The 15,993-nt window shown below is 49.2% G+C and overlaps 1 long non-coding RNA gene across 1 annotated transcript in view; it reads right to left on the minus strand.

Moving 5' to 3' along the window:
- Positions 1-283: 283 nt before the first annotated feature.
- The window catches only part of LOC120856035, a 59,221-nt gene continuing 43,511 nt past the window's right edge, over positions 284-15,993 (minus strand). Inside the window, exon 3 of the long non-coding RNA XR_005719372.1 lies at positions 284-918. This is a non-coding gene — a long non-coding RNA (uncharacterized LOC120856035). The remainder of the gene's footprint in view (positions 919-15,993) is intronic.

Raw genomic sequence — 15,993 nt, forward strand, 5'->3', positions numbered from 1 at the left:
CTACCTGGGTACTCCTGGGCAGGTCTGCCTGATTCCCTACGGTTCACTTTTTCCATTGGTGAGACGGAGATTGTAAGACTGATACTATATACCTACTTTATAGGGCTGTTATGAACAGTGAATGAGTCAATATGTCTTGAACCCTAAAGACGTGCCAAGCCTTTGCTAGTGATTTATTATGCATTTATCTTGTTAAATCCTCACAACAACTCCTTGAAATAACTTCTGTTATGCCCATGTTTATGGTTCGGGAAACTGAGATCCAGAGAGATCACGTAACTTGCCCAGTTTCACACTGTTGATACGTATGGTGTCTACTTTTATTGTGACAAAATATAAATAACATAAAACTTATCATTTTGACCATCGTAAGTAATACAGTTCAGTGGCTTTAGGTATGTTCACGGTGTTTGTGCAACCATCACCGGTACTTCCAGAACTTTTTCATTATCCCAGACAGAAACTTCGCCCCTATTAATCAGTAATTCTCCACCCTCTGTTCCTCACATTGTCTTTGCTTTTTAATGTTTGCGTCCTGAGCTGGAATTCTGGAAGGCCAGGTACCAAAAGCATCTCATCCACTCACGCGTCAGGCCACTGATACTGGCTGGAGCCGCTGGACTCTTAGGGGAGTGGGGCTGCGGGCTTGAACACCTGCACCTAGCCTCTTCAGAAGGCCTGGGCTTCCTGCAAAAATAGGGAGTGGATTCTGAAGGCAAGTGCTGAGAGAAAGGGAGAAAGAGAGAAGGAGCGGGGAGGGGAGGAGGGGAGAGAAGGAAGAAACAGATGAAAGAGAAGCTGCATCCGTTCTGTGACCTTGTCCCAGAAGTCACACGGCCTCCCTCTGCCCGTGCTGCTCCGTTGAACGGGGACGGCACCCTGACTCCACTTCTCAGGGGGAGGCAAGTCAGTCAGGTTCTGTAAGAAGAGCACGGAGGATGAATAAATACACTGGTGAGGCCATCTTCAGAAAACACAATCTGTTGCGCATGAGGAGGCTGAATACATGCGTGCCGGGACGTCTCTATGTGTGGATATGACCATGGAGGGATGCGGCTGGGCGTGGAGGAGCTGAGTTCTGGGCTTAACAGGAATATAGGATTGTTCATAGTGGGGGAAAGGTAGTGAAGGTGGTCAACGCAGCCTGGAGAAGGGCCCAAGGCTTGGCTGCTCCTGTTTGTCACATGTGGCCAGCGCTGTGAGGCAGAGTCCATGGGACTCAACAAAGTGATGCCTTGTGACCAACAGGGCCGTGACCATCCAGCCCACGTGTGTGGGAGCCAGAGCAACGAGCCCAACAGAGAGCCAATGTGGAGATAAGTTTAGAATCTACTCAGTTTAGCAGAATCTAAAGGTGGTCTCACAGATTAATGTGGAAGGGTTGGCTGCTTTGATTAATGATGCTGGGACAATTGGTTAGGTTATTGTAAATGAGAATAAAATTAGACTTCTTAGCTCCTACTTTATGGTATTGAAATACATTCCAGATGGATTAAAGAGTTTAATTAAAAGCCATAAAGAAACAAGACATTTAGTAGAAAATGTTTATCTGATCCTGGGGAGGGGAAGGTCTTTCTGAGCATAAAAGGGAACAAATTATCAATAAAGGAAGCAACTAATAAGGAATATACTCTGTGGAGTTGTTTGTAAAAAAGGAATAGTCAGGATCTACTTGAAAAGAGGTTAAATAAGTTATGGGAGGAATTTCCCTGGAGATCCAGTGGTTGGAACTCTGCATATTGACTGCAGGGGCATGGGTTTGATCCCTGGTTGGGGAAATAAGATCCCACAAGGCAGGTGGCAAGGCCAAAAAAAGAAAAAAGATAAGTTATTGGATATATCTATTGGAGATAATAGAAAATATATATTGGCCTACACGGAAAGAGAAAAACTAAGGGACATGCTCATGCTGTATTAAATGAAAAAAGTGGAAAGCAAAATATTATAATTGTATCATGCATATTAAAAAGCAGAGACATTACTTTGCCAACAAATGTCCGTCTGGTCAAGGCTATGGTTTTTCCAGTAGTCATGTATGGATGTGAGAGTTGGACTGTAAAGAAAGCTGAGCGCTAAAGAAGTGATGCTTTTGAACGGTGGTGCTGGAGAAGACTCTTGAGAGTCCCTTGGACTGCAAGGATATCCAACCAGTCCATCCTAAAGGAGATCAGTCCTGAGTATTCATTGGAAGGACTGATGCTAAAGCTGAAACTCCAGTACTTTGGCCACCTCATGCAAAGAGTTGACTCATTGGAAAAGACCCTGATGCTGGGAGGGATTGGGGGCAAGAGGAGAAGGGGATGACAGAGGATGAGATGGCTGGATGGCATCACCAACTTAATGGACATGAGTTTGAGTGAACTCCGGGAGTTGGTGATGGACAGGGAGGCCTGGCGTGCTGCGATTCATGGGGTCACAAAGAGTTGGACACAGCTGAGCGACTGAACTGAACTGAACTGAACTGATACTTTGCTGTGATTTTGGTGATGGCTGAGGTTCCGTTGCTTGCTATGTATTCAGCACTGTGCTAAGTGCTTCATATGCATCATGTTATTGAAATTTCCCCAATGACCCTATGAGGTAGGCGCAGCTAATATTCCCAATTTACAGGTTAGAAGACTGAGGTATAGAAAAATTCATTCCTTTGCCTGAGGTGGCAGTTAAGCAAAGGAGCTGGCCTTGTTACCCAAGTGTCCCCATCTCCATAGCCCTGGCGAAAATTCACTTGACAGCTGTGAATTTCCACTTTTGTAAGAAACCGGCCCCTCAAAAATGAATGGAACAGAGGGAAACTGGAAGGATAAAGGTTCAAATGTCACCTCTGGTTATAAGTAGCTGGTGAGGTGACTTTCCACACTTTCTACAAATTTAAAGAAAAACAAGTTTATAAAACCCATATGAAAGAAGAGTCATGTGCCATATATAAGTCCACACAGGCATGTCCTAAAGACTTTTCCTCTCTCGGGGTCTCCAAGGAACCCGTAACCGTGGGCCCTGGGGGTCCGCATGAAAAGACACACCCATAAATGCCCCGAGCAGCACAGGAAAGCCCTTCGTGGTGAATGGCTGTAGTGGAAGTCTCTTGAAAGCAGTTTCTGAAATGCACTGCCACTGCCCTAAGGGCAAGGAACCTGCTGCGACAGGGAAACGCTGCTCTTTGTATTTAAGGAGAGCCCCTCAGTGCAGCCCCTCTGACTCACACCTGAGGACCCCTCACAGGGCACGCCATCAGAAGGGCCACCAGGTGGCGCGCGGGAGCCCGACTCGCTTGGTCCAGCGGCCGCACGACCCTGGTTGCCATGGATACAGCCGGGCGGGAGCCGAGCCCCACTGGATCCGCGAAGGAAGCGGCCTGGTCTCAACTGTCTGCCACCCTCCTGTTAAAATCCCCACCCATCGCCCCCAGTTCTGTTGCCCCACCTCCAGGCCTCGGATTCCCTGTCTTTAAAGGCAGGGACTGAGGAGGAGTGGAAAACAAAAAGGGAAACATTTTTAGGGCTGCTTTTTTTTTCTTCTTATCACTAATTACGGAACTATTCAAACATACAGACTACTACATGGAGTGAAATGAACACTCATGCACCCTCCACCCAGAATAAATATGCGTTAACGTTTCCGACTTTCAGGAAATCCCCTTTGCCTCTCTCCTGGAGCTCATGTTCCTCTGCTTGGAGGCCAGCCCTACCCTGAGGTCCCCTGTATCCTTTCTGCCCAGGCTTTTCTGCTTGAACGACCTCAGTAGTATCCAGAAACAATGGACAGCATTGTCTTTTGTGTTTCCAAATGTACCTTTTCACGCTAAACAGTCTTCTAACTGCTTTTTCACCCAGCATGTTGAGATTTATTCTTGATAGCTGTTCATTTTAACTGCCTGAACGTTCTTCGTTTTAACACATCCACTTTTGCTTTGCTTAAGTATGGTCATTTCTGTTCCTTCCAATTTGGGGGCTATTACAAACAGTACTGTAGTGAGCATCCTTGCAGTCTGTGCCCAGTGACCCATGCAAGACATCCTGTCTGGAATATGTCTAGAAACACAAGTCCTGGGTGGAGAGGGACGAGCAGCCTCCAGTCACTAGGCCTTTTTGTGAGTGAGTGAGGCAGTCTCTACTCCCACCAGCAGGGTGCGAGTTCCTATTTCCCCACGTCTGCATCAGGACTTAGTGTTGTTACCCTTTCCATTTTTCAGTTTGATGCCTTCCTGACTTCTCCTCGGGGAGGTGAGAGGTGGCTCATTGCTAACCGTGACTGACCTCTGAACTGCATCCCTAGGTGGACATTTGAAAACTCATCCTGCAGCTTCTTTTGCGCAGACCTGTGGGGAGCAGGACAGGCTGCCGCCCTGCGTACCACCAGTTTTCTCCAAGCGCCCACAGTGTCATCAGAATGAATGCCCCTGACCACACTCCTTGTCACCTCTGCTTGTCGCCTTCCTCCCAGCCCGTCTCCTTCCTCACTGTGTTCATAATCTGCCAGCAGAGTCAGCAGAACAGGACCAGCTTCCTGGGCGAGTGACACATGCAGCTGGCAGGACCCCATGCTCAGAGGAGCCCCACATTCAGCTTCATGCTCTGCTCTCACTCTTGAAACTCTGAATAGTTTTCTCCTTACACTTGTTTGTGGGTAGAGTCAGATGGAACAATGGAGCAGGTGTGTGAACAGGGGAGATGCCTGAAGCAGGCACATCCACGGTGGTTGGTCACCCCACGTGCTTAATGACATTCGTGATGCTGATGGACCCATGAGGTGTGGGAGTTCAGGGAGGCTCAAAGCTAGGAGAAGGGGTAAGCAAAACGGGGTCCATCCATGCCATGGAATGTTACTCAGCCTCAAAAGGAAGAAAATTCTTCCTCTTCTTTTTTGCTGCTCGACTTGCAGGATCTTGGTTCACCAACCAGAGATTGAACCCGGGCCCTCAGTAGTGAAAGTGTGGAGTCCTAACCACTGGACCACCAGGGAATTCCCTTTTTTAAAAAAATTTGTTGCTTTCTCTTTTTTGGCCACCTGCATACAGTATCTCAGTTCCCCAAGCAGGAATCAAACCCATACCTCCTGCAATGGAAGTGTGGAGTCCTAACCACTGGATGGCTTGGGAAGTCCCAGCTTCAAAAGGAAGAAAATTCTGACACCTGCTGTAATATGGATGAGCCTTGAGGACCTTGGGCTCAGTGAAACAAGCCAGTCACAAAAGGGCAAATGATGTATTAATATGATTCCATGGACATGAGCTTCCTCCAACAGTCACATTCAAGAGACAGAAAGCAGGAGGGAGGTTGCCAGGGGGTGGAGGAAGGGATGACAGGGGTGTCGCTGTTCAATGGAAGCCGAGTTCCCATTTAGGAAGATGGAAAAGTTCCGGAGACAATGGCAGGGATGGCTGCACGGCAGTGTGAATGCCTTTAATGCCGTTGAACTGTACTCTTAATAAATGGCTAAGATGGTAAATATTATGTTAGATATATTTTACCTTAATAAAAACCATCACCAACAACCACCAAAGAAAATCCACGAGCCTTGAAATTAGCTGGGACATGTTTCCCGCTGGAGGAAAGGCAGGTGCAAATGGCAGCCTGGACCTGGGAACGTGCCGGTATAACCCCGAGAAGGAGCCCAGCACCCTTGCATGCAGAGTGCCTCGGAAATGACCAAGGCGCGCTCCCCGCTAGCTCTTCAGAGCAGAGGCAGAGGCAAGAGGCGGAGGAGAGTCTCCCTCCCGTGAGGCTCCGTCCTCACTCTGCCTCTCAAGCTGTATCAGCTGCATTGTCACCAAACAAAGGGAAGAACAAACAAAAATCCTCCACACCAGCGTCGGCCTTCGCTCATCTGCGGGTATACCTTTACACTGTTGGAGTCAACACAGAGACACTTCTGGATCCTGCCTGTTTCACTTTAATGTTGTGGACATTCTGCATACATGGCTGCAGCCCCCGTGGCGGTTATTTTTAAGAGTTTTTAACATCCCATCTGGTCTATGTATCATCATTTATTTTGCCCTTCTACTTTTGGACGGGTGGCCTGTTTTTAATCTCTCACCCCTTTAAGGAGTGGCCTGGCCAGCTGAGCACTTTCCTGCATCAAGATTTCGTCCCTGGGCTTCTTCCATTGCCTAAGAATCCACCTGCCAACGGCGCAGAGGACACAGGTTCGATCCCTGATCCTGGAAGATCCCCTACACAGCAGAGCAACTAGGCCCAGGTGCCACAGCTACTGAGCCCACACGTCCTAGAGCCTGCGCTCTGCAGCAAGAGAAGCTGCTGCGATGAGGCGCCCAACCGCTACACATAGAGAGTAGCTCCCGCTCACCGCAACGAGAGAAAGCCCACGGTCAGCAACGAAGACCCGGTGCAGCCAAAAATAAATAAATAGATAAATAAATGTGAGAGGCTGCACGCTGACCACATCCCAGACGGTCTCCAAGAACCCCAGGAGCTAAAGCAGCCGCTCAAAGGGCCAAGGCTGGGGAAGGACCTGAGCCTTTAGGGGACCCCAAGAGGACCCCCAGAAGGGAGCAGATGCCGTGTGACACAGGCACCTACGTGGGCCAAATAGGACACTAGCAAGCTCTGGTGAGGGCAAGTGCAAGTTCAGGGGGGCCAGAGCCCGCCTTGAGTTCCACAATTTCCCAGGAGGACTCAGAGAACTCAGCAAAGCCACCGCACTCACGGTGATGGTTTATTACAGCAAAAGGATATATATTACAGTCAGCGAAGGGCAGAAGCTCATGCAGCAGAGTCCAGGCGGGTTCCACACCGAGATGGTTAATATCCAACGTGTAAAACATTATATATGTTAGCTAATAACCCCTTATCAGATATGAGCTTTATGAAGTGGGAGGTGAGGCCACTGAGGGGGTGTTGGGAGGAGGTAAGGGGCAGGGATCTGAGGGTGGATGAGAGAAGGGGGAGTCTGAAATAGTTACTGCAGAGTGCAGGGGAGTCACGGGGCCGCAGAGTCGCCCAGGAGCGCCGTGGGCCCTGGGCGATGGCCGTGGAGCAGGTACAGCAGAGCCCCCGGCCCGCTGACTCTCCCGCCCTCCTGCTCCACCCCCACCCCCTCCCCAGCTGCTCAGGGCCAGACCCAGAGAGAGCACCTTCCTGTGCCCCTGAAATCCTGCCACCCAGATCAGCGGGCCACTGATCAGCACGTCTAAGTGGTACCAACGTACATGTGGTAGAGGGTGTCCACGTGTACGCATCTGAAGTTAAAAGCTACCAGTCTACAGACTGCCAGGCCTCAGCCCAGGGAAAGGAGAGCAGCTGTGGGGCGTGTCCACGAGACCCAGGGCTCTGGGAGGGTGGCTTTCAAAGCAGCTTTGTGGTCATCTCCTTCTGATTTCGAAGGACGGCCTTGTCCCCACGGCCGGTCCAGGTGGAGAACCAGAGCCCACCTCCTGCCTCCCCCGCTCCGGCCCCCGTCAGCGCCATCTGTGCCTGAGAACGGCTCGCCCCACGTGGCTGGCTCTGTTTCTGAGAATCAGCCAGCGGATGAAGCATCTCTGATGTGGAACCCACGGGAGACCCACACGCATGAAACAAGCAGACCAGACCGAAAAATAAAAAAAAGGAGGTCCAAAATAGATCGTCTACGGCAGAGAATGACTTAGCGCCAGAATGGAAAAGACTGACGGAACGGGGCCATTTCCAGGCCCCCTGAGGGAACGAGCACGTGGAAAACGGGGAGTCCAGGGGCAGGAGTGCAGAGAAGGGACCAGGGGACCTCTCCGGAGCTCTCTCTCCACGAGGGCAGTGCCGCCTTCCCCCTGGGCCTCATCGCTGGCCTGTCCCTCGAGGGGCCTCGAGGAAGCACAGGAGCCTCTGGGCAGGGTGCCACTGGGGGCTCCCAGGCCCAGCCCTGGGGAAGCCCACTGCCCAGGGCTCTCTGCCTAAAAGAGGTCCGAGAGCCACGACCCCAGGAACAGCCTGCCTTTCTCCAAGGGGGCCCCTTAACCCGAAACAGTGAGTCACTGGGGCATTATTTCCAGATCGATGTGGGCACCTGCGGGGTGCAGACGGCCAGGCTGCAGACACCATCTCCCAGGACGCACTGAAGTCAGAACCCATGCAAATCACTTGGAAGGAAGACCTTACTAGGAAAACACAATGATATGCATGTCAGGACATTTCTAAGAACAGTAGGAGAAAAACCATGGGGGTTTCCAAGAAAATGGCTTTTTAAACGTTAAGCAAAACCACAGGCAGCGAAGGAAAAAATAGATAAATTGGAATACCTCCAAATTTAAAACCTATGTGCATCTAAGGACACCATCAACAGAGTGAGAAAGTAACCCATGGAAAGCAAGGGAATATTAGATGCAAAGCTTATGTCTGATAAGGGGTTAATATCCAACACGTAATAAAGAACTCCTACAATTCAACCATCCCCCAAACAATATGGCTGTGCTGTGCTTAGTCACTCAGTTGTGTCTGACTCTTTGCGACCCCATGGACTGCAGCCCGCCAGGCTCCTCTGTCCATGGGGATTCTCCAGGCAAGAATACTGGAATCGGTTGCCATGCCCTCCTCAAGGGGATCTTCCCGACCCAGGGATCTTCATATAACGATATGATTAATAATGTGCAAAGGATTCAGGTCAACATTTTTCCAAAGAAGATATACAAATGGTTAACAGGAAAAGATATTTAATATGTCTAATCATTCAGTTCAGTTCAGTTCAGTCCAGTCGCTCAGTCGTGTCCGACTCTTTGCGACCCCATGAATCGCAGCACGCCAGGCCTCCCTGTCCATCACCAACTCCTGGAGTTCACTCAGACTCTCGTCCATCGAGTCAGTGATGCCATCCAAGCATCTCATCCTCTGTCGTCCCCTTCTCCTCCTGCCCCCAATCCCTCCCAGCATCAGAGTCTTTTCCAATGAGTCAACTCTTCGCATGAGGTGGCCAAAGTACTGGAGTTTCAGCTCTAATCATTAGAGAAATGCAAATAAAAACCTCAACGAGATACCACTTCACACCCAGAGGGTGTCTACTACATTAAACAAAAAAAAAAAGACAATGACAAGTCTAATGAGTATGTGGGAAAATTAGAACCCTGGTGCCCTGTGTTGGGAATGTAAAATGATGAAGCTGCTGTGGAAAATAAGAGGATGTTTCCTCAAAAAACTAAAAATAGGATTACCATACGATCCAGCAATTTCACTTCTGGGTATACATGCAAAAGAATTGAAAGCACGGTCTGAAGAGAGATTTTCCCACCCATATTCACAGCAGCATTATTCACAATAGCTAAAATGGGGAAGCAACCCAAGTGTTCATCGGCAGATGAATAAATAAGCAAAATGCTATAACAATGGAATACAGTTCAATGACCCCGGGGCAAGTGACTTCATCCCTCAGAGACTTTGTTTCTTTATCTGTAAAACAGGTGAGTAACACCAGCATTTACAAGCTTGTTTTGAGGGTCTAACTCTGAGCCATCCAGTATGATAGTGTCTGGTTGCTATCCTGTCCGACTCTTCCCGACCCCGTGGACTGTAGCCCTCCAGGCTCCTCTGTCCATGGAATTTTCCAGCAAGAATACTGGAGTGGGGTGCCATTCCCTCCTCCAGGACATCTTCACCCCAAAACCGAGGTGCTGGGGCTTCCCTAATGGTTCAGCTGGTAAAGAACCCACCTCCAACACAGGAGATGCGGAGACACTGGTTCGATCCCTGGGTCGGGGAAATTCTGACACCTGCTACAACGTGGATGGGCTTCCATGGGCTTCCCTGGTGGCTCAGAGGGTAAAGTGTCTGCCTGCAGTGCTGGAGATCTGGGTTCAATCCCTGGGTCGGAAAGATCCCCTGGAGAAGGAAATGGCAACCCAGTCCAGTATTCTTGCTGGAGAATCCCAGGGACGGAGGAGCCTGGTGGGCTACAGTCCACGGGGTCACACAGAGCTGGACGCGACTGAGCGACTTCACTTTCACTTTCACAACATGGATGAACTTTTGAGGACATTGTGCAGAGTGAAAGAAACCAGTCACAAAAGGACAAATTCTGCGTGATTCTGCTTAGATGAGGCACCTGCAGTCATCAAATTCATAGAGACAGGAAGTGGAGTGGTGGTTGCAGGGTGGGGGCAGGGGAGGGAAGGGAGTTAGTGTTTAACAGGGATAGTCTCAGCTGTATTGATACAAGTGTTATGGGAATGGATGGTAGTGATGACTGCACAACAATGTGAATGAACTTCATGCGACCGAATGGTACACATGAAAATGGTTAGGATGGTCAATTTTATGGCATGTGTATGTTAACACAATGAAGAAAAAAATTTAATTAAAATACAGAAACACTACTGAACTTCAAAAAAAAAACTAAGCACCAGATTTCCTTTCACCAGTTTCGGGGGAAATCTGGAGATCTGCCAACCTGAGGGTCAGTCAGCAGCTTTGGGGTCAACATCATTGAGGGTCCCCAAGAGCCCAGGAGACAAGACCCCCTACACTGACAGGGAGGGCACAAACCAGGGAATCCCACTCTCGTTTCCTCTTTTCAGCATCCGAGTCTACACTGTTTCTGTTCCTTTGCTCCCAAAACAAAACCTGAGCTGCCGGGCACAGGACCTGTTTGTCCCGCCGACGCTGGCAGGCAGGCCCTGTCCCAGGCACCGTCTGTCTGCTCGCAGCAGGGGCAAGTTAGCACATTTCAGAGCCTCTCTGTTCCCCCTGCTGCCTGCTCATCTTGGCTCAGCCTGCATCCTGGGGCGCAGCCCAGCACTTCGTCCTTTGTCCTTGGCTCTGGGCTTAAGGAGAAGTTTAAACTTTCTGCTTAAATCATGAGAAATCCAATCTGGCCAAGCACCTTCCCCAGATTTAGACACTTTTCCAGGTTTGTTTGCAAATATCAGGTGCATCCCCTCAAGATAAAAATAGCGAGAGGTGATGACTTGGCAGGTCCTGCTGCCACGGGTCCCCTTTGGATGCCAGGCCCAGGGTCTCTGCACCAACTCGGCCGAGGGTGCCTGACGGTGGGAAATTCTGCAGGAGGCGGCACTCTGCTTCCTGGTCACCCAAAGGTGAGCCGCAGAATCTCTCCACCTTCCTCCAGGAGGAGCCTGGAGGCCAAGTGTGTGCTCCAGACACGGGGACAAGTGATTTCTGCTGTCCAGTCCCTGGAGGGTGGGGACTAATTGGAGAACTGAGGCTGGGGGCGGGGTGTGGGGGCAGGTGCTGAGCATTTCTGAGGGGCCTTTTCTCGGTGGGCTCAGCAGCCTCTTTCAGGCCAGACCCTAGGGAAGAACTGACAGGAACAGCGCCTGTGGACCACAGTTTCCCCCTCAGTACCATGTGTCCATGAGGCCGTCAGCAAACTTGCCCTGAAAGATCCCTTAGCCATGAACTCTGCCCTTAGGACCAGCAAGCTGGTCCCGGTGATGGCATGGCCGACGGTTAAGAGCCAGATCCTACAGTCAGCAACCTTGAGCAAACCTTTTCACCTTGCTGAGCCTCAGTGTCCTCATCTATAAGATGGGGATATTAAAAGGATAGTCTCTCCTAGGGTCTGTTGTAATGTTTGAATGAATTAATTTACATACAAGGCACTTTAAACAGTGCCTGGCACTGGAATAAGCTCTATATGACGTTATTAGTGTTACATTTTAACAAGTGGAGACAGACTCCCCACGCCCCTCAAAGTAAACTGATGCCTAAGATAATTTCAAAGACATAACAGCTATGAGGAAAACAAAACAGGGAAAACAGACTCAGTTTGAGAGCAAAATAATAATATGCAGATCAGGACGTTCCTAAGGTCTGTAGGAGAAAAACCATGGCGGTTTCCAACTGAGTGGTCTTTTAAATTTTAAGATTCAAAAATTAAGATTTAATTACCTAAGAAATACACGGCTTACACATAATACCCTCTCCATGTGAAAATTTGAAACGTCACATATCAGCTGGCCTGAAGTAGCTCCAGAGAGGGGCTGGGACTCGCCCAGGACCCCACCCACATCCCGGGCATCTATTTTTATTGATTCCTGCCTGCGTCATCCTGCTCCCAGGGGGATGGGTTAGTTCACCATAGAGGACTTGCCTTGGCCAGTCATAAAAGAGATTTCTAGGTTCTCTGGCCCGTTAATTAGATAAGGGCTTTTGAGTCCCACAGAAAGCCTGCACTGACACCTGCTCTCTGAGGGAGGACCTTTCCCAGGCAGAACCCCGGCCCCACCACGGCTATTTCTGGCTTCCTCGGGGAAGAGTCATAGTGACAAAGCAGAAAGGCTCTCCCTTACCGTCCTCCGTGGCTGCAAACCCTACACCTCTTTCCAAAGCATTCGCTCAGCGTGGTGGCGGCAGAGTCCAGGGATCCACTTTTCTTGATTAAACAGAACTCATCTGCCGACCAGCAGATCCGGATTCCAGGCTCGGTGCTGGGCTGGATTCAGCATCTGTGGGGTCCCGCTGGCAGGCGGGCAGTGCCAGTCAGCCCCAGGGCTGGTGGGCAAGAGGGCATGTCCTGTCCCCAGCCCACGTGTGGGTGGGTCAGCACCAGGCCAGGCCCCAAATGTGGGGTTCTTTTCTGAGGACACCTCCCTCATCCCGACTCCAAACTCCCAGGCCCGATTTTGATTTCAAGTGTTAGCAGAGGGAGACTGGAGACAAAACACTCCGGAACAAGGAGACTCCCTCTTGCTGGTTATTTCTCAGCCCAGCCATGCCGATGACCAATACTGTCTTCCCAAAGGCCATGGAGGCTGTTTTCCACGGGCAAAGGTGAGGGGTCTGCTCTCTTCCCCAAGACGAGGGGTCCTGGGGTGTCAGAGCAGCTGGGCCTTAAGCACTCAGTCCAGTCCTCTTGCTTTCAGATGAGGAAACTGAGGCTCAGAGGGGGCTGGTTTCCCCAGGGCCATCACAGGGCTTCCAGACTCTGCTGCCGGGCCGGAGACCACAGCTCCTCCCGCAGCATCTGGGATTCAAAGGGAGCGGATCACAGCACAGGGTCCTGGGTAAGTGCACAGGTCCTGGGCTCAGTGTGCCCAGCCTCAGTCTCTGCTTGGCCACTTACGAACCCCAGGACACCAAACAGCCGTTTACTTCCCATTTAATAGCCATTCAGCTTTAGGGAGTTTGTGTGTAAGACAGAGATAAAAATAGAAGCTATTTCATACAACAGAGCCCACAGTCTGACATGTGGTTAACCACTCAGTAACTTCTGGATATTATTGCTATTAATTTCGACATTTTTCATTGAGACTTCTTTGTGAATCAGAGAAAGTTTATATTCTGGGAAAGGAAATGAGACTCTTCTGTGGCCAGGTCTGTAAATCTGAAATATTGCTTCAGTTGCCATTAGCAACCAAGCACACCTATAGTCTATAAATAAAAAAGTCTATTTGTGATGACTACTTCTAGACATGGCTATCTTGGCTCCTCTAGAAAAGGATATTTGATATGAGTGCCTCAGACGGTAGAGAATCTGCCTCAATTAAGGAGACCCAGGTTCGATCCCTGAATCGGGAAGATCCCCTGGAGAAGGGCATGGCTACCCACTCCAGTATTCTGGCCTGGAGAATTCCGTGGACAGAGGAGCCTGACGGGCTATAGGTTGTGGGGTTGCAAAGAGTCGGACACAACTGAGAGACTATAGAATCGCACAGGACAGAGAGACGAACGCTTTCACGTTCACTTTCTATAACGATTATATGCGTGCGAGCTAAGTGACTTTAGCCATGTCTGACTCTTTGTGACCCTGTGAACCATGGACTGCCAGGCTCCTCCATCCCTGGGATCTTTCAGGCATGAGCACTGGAGTGGGTTGCCACGCCCTCCTCCAGGGGATCTTCCCCACCCAGGGATCGAACCCGTCTCTTATGTCTCCTGCACTGGCAGACAGGTTCTTTACCACTAGCGCCACCTGGGAAGTCCACATACATCCTGCAAAAACACCAAATCCCTTCAAAGCCACTGGTACGGTTACAGCAGCATTATTCACAATAACTTGAAGGCAGAAATAACTAAACGCCTGCCCCTGGATGAATGGACATAACCTGGAATATTACTTGACCATGAAAAGGAATGAAATACTGACACCTGCTACAACATAGATGAAGCTTGAAAACATGATGCTCAATGAAATAAGCCAGACACAAAAGGACAAATATTCTAAAATTCCATGTATATGCTATGTTAAGAACAGGCCAATCTATAAAGAGAAAGTTGATTGGCGGTTGTCAGGGGAGAAAGAAGGGGGAGAGTGAGGAGCAATGGTTTATTGGTGTGGGGTTTCCTTTTCGGGGTGATGAAAGTGTTCTGGAAATAGAGCGGTGGCTGTGCAACATTGTGAGTATGCTTGATTCCATTGAATTGTTCACTTTTAAATGATTAACATTATGTCGTGTGAATTTCATCTCAACACACACACCCGTTACCTGCCTATAAGGAATTTTCACGGGGATAGCAGATAAATAAGGGCCGAGGGCACTGATTTAAAGTTGGGCCACATCTCAAGTTAAAGAAAAAATAACCCTTAAGGGTCTCTAGTCTTTTTCAGAATCTGGCAGCTTTAATCACAAAGCCTTCTTTTGCCAGGAGGGCTTACCCAGCAAGAGCCCTGATGCTGTCAGGGAGGCAGGACAAGAGCAGCTTCACCGGAGAAAAGCACTCAGGTGAGAATTCCCCAACATGACCCTCATTTATTATTAACACGATCATTATTTTTACAGAAGCCCCAGTCTAACATATTTCAAGATCTTTAATTTCTCCAGACCTAAGTCTGTAAGCAGGGCTGTGATTCTCAACCAGGGGTGATGTTGCCTGACCTGAAATGTCTCTAGTTGTCACATCTCGGGGGGAGGGTTACTACGGGCACCTGGTGAATAGAGGCCGGGGTGCTGTTAAACATCCTCTGTGCACAGGCTGGCCGCCACCGTGAAGGGTGATCCTGTAAGGAGCCCTGCAGTGGGCTGGTGGCTTGTGTGTATTGGGGAGGAGACCTAGACCCTGGGATCCCCAATCCGGAGTAACTTTCAACCTTTTTCAAAAGGAAGACTCTTGGTTGGGAGAATATATTTACAGATTCTTAAGGCTCCACAGACCTCTGAGAAGCAATGACTTCAGAATCTCAATTCTCATTCAGTGAAAATCTATCGATTGCAAAGTCATCATTAGAATAAAGGGTTGGTGCTTAAACTGCTAACATGATTGTTTAAAAGACTGGAAGGTTGCCCTCAAGGAACTTTCTGGGCTGATGGAAATGTCCCCTGTCTTGATCTTGGTGGAGTGTATATGAAAGAAATCCATCAGAATCTATACAGCACAATTAAAACAAACAGCTGGGGAAATAAGGGTAGCTGAATGGGATGTAAATGGAATAAACTTTATCAGTTATTGTATAATTTCACCCTGATGCGCCTATATTTCCTTAATATCCAGGAAAAGACATTTTTTAAAGTAGGGAAAAGGAAGGACTAATAAGCAAACCCAACCTGCAGAAAGACCCCTTCATTTGTACACCTGAGCCAAGTCCATGGAGGCGGGCAGAGGAAAGTTGAGAATTAAGCTCCCCAAGCAATATTCCCTCCAAACACAAGGCTTGGGACCATGTACAGCTGGTTCTGAGATCCTGGGGCAAGTTACTTAATCCCTCAGAGACTTTGTTTCTTTATCTGTAAAATGGGTGAATAACACCAATATGTACAAGCTGGCTTCCAGAGTCTAATGCTGAGTTATCCAGCAATGATAACTACAGGCCACTAATGTCAATTTCATTGTAAATACATTTAAATTAAACCTCAGTCCTTCAGTCCTACTGGCCACATTTCAAGGGTTCAGTAACCACATGGGGCTAGTGGCTCCTACATTGGATGGCGCAAATACAGGACACGTCCATAGTGGTAGAAGGTTCTGCTGGACAACACTGGTCTGGGGCACAACAGTGCCTGCTCTACCATTAGGACCCAAGCAGGCCAGCTGTGATCACAATTAGGATTCACTGTGAACTCTCAAATCTAACACTGCAGGGCTGAGGGAAATGAGGGGAGAGTCTCTCGCTGAGAACTCA

This window comes from Oryx dammah, unplaced genomic scaffold (genome assembly GCF_014754425.2).
Source record: "Oryx dammah isolate SB20612 unplaced genomic scaffold, SCBI_Odam_1.1 HiC_scaffold_2, whole genome shotgun sequence".
In the NCBI taxonomy this organism is placed as follows: domain Eukaryota; kingdom Metazoa; phylum Chordata; class Mammalia; order Artiodactyla; family Bovidae; genus Oryx; species Oryx dammah.